Source organism: Gavialis gangeticus, unplaced genomic scaffold, assembly GCF_001723915.1.
Source record: "Gavialis gangeticus isolate Ggan-Ray unplaced genomic scaffold, GavGan_comp1, whole genome shotgun sequence".
Classification (NCBI taxonomy): Eukaryota; Metazoa; Chordata; order Crocodylia; family Gavialidae; genus Gavialis; species Gavialis gangeticus.
Genome location: NW_017728996.1, coordinates 37,074,807 through 37,076,227, shown reverse-complemented (window position 1 = coordinate 37,076,227; position 1,421 = coordinate 37,074,807).

The window sequence follows — 1,421 nt, the reverse complement described above, 5'->3', positions numbered from 1 at the left end:
TTTACACTGCAGAAATTCTGTTTAAAACTGTCATGCAAAGCTTTCTGGATAGATCAGGTCTTGTTTCAACATCTCTATCCTAAGGAAATTTATAGGAGTCAAGGGACTCCTGTCAGTGCTGCCTGACTAGAAATGCCAGTGCCACTGTCAGGCAATTGGTTTTATAGTTTTGGCTGACCAAGAGTCAAAGGGGAGTGTGACTGCACCACTGCATGCCGCTCTCTTCCCCCCCGCCCCCATCAAGCCTGCAACACCCTGTTCCAGCTTCTGCAAGGGAGATGAAACATCAACTGTTATGTGGAAGTGCAAAGCTCTTCTAGTGATCTAGTCAGAGCCGATGAATCCCATTGATTCCCATTCAGAAGCAAAAAAAAAAAAAAAAGTTGAAACCTTTCTCTCTTTTTGGCCTGGGTTTGGAGGGGTAAATCTAAGGCTGAGAGTTCTGAGGATTCCAGGGGAGCCACAGATGGGAAATTAAGGCCTTTAGAAACATGATCCTGCTTCAGGAGCTCTGTAATTTGGATTAAGGATCCTGACAAAGATTCAAGGGAAGTGCTTCTACATCTCACCCATACATGTGGTATATTCAACATGGGGGCTGCATGCTTCAGTGCCCCAGGGCATTTATACACATACATTTTTGTGCCCGAACGCACCAAAATCAGGCAGGTCAGAGCAGACTTGATTAATCGAGTCTGCTCTGCACATGAGCTAATGCACACGGTGTTGCATTGCTTGCAGTTGTATAAGTGGTGAAACACACATCAGCACAGAGAAAATGGTGGCAGTGCACTTTTGAACTAAAATGCCTTGTGTGTGTTTTAGTATAAAAGTGGACCACCGTCATTTTCTGCGTACTGACATGCATTTTGCCACATATACAACTGCAAGTGATGCAGCGCCTGCACTGCAGCGCTTGCATGTGTAAAATTGCCCCCATTGCCCAATTTCTTTTTCTTCAATGGCAGACATTTTACAATAGGATAATTAACTGGTTTAAAATGATGGTAGCTGATTAGCTTACCTACCGAACAGAACATTTGAGCTGGACACTTTCATAGTTGTTACCAATATTTAATACAAGCAATCTATTCTATAACTTTCCCCCAAAGTGTCATAAGCTATTGGGCATTAGCATTGCGTTAGAAAGAAAGGGCGTTATAATGTTAACGTGGTAGTACAGTCTAAAAATCCTGTGCAGATTATCTAATGTGAATGGTAACATTTATGTATTTATTAGATATGGACATTGCTTTAATTAGATCACCCAGAAATATGAGGGTGCATTAACAGTTGCCTCTGTGCTAGTTAATAGCAGCCTGAGTTGCTGAGCACCCACAGCTCTATTTTAAGTCATTGTAAGCAGTCCTTTGAAAATTCAGAATCATATATATATATATATATATATATATATATATATA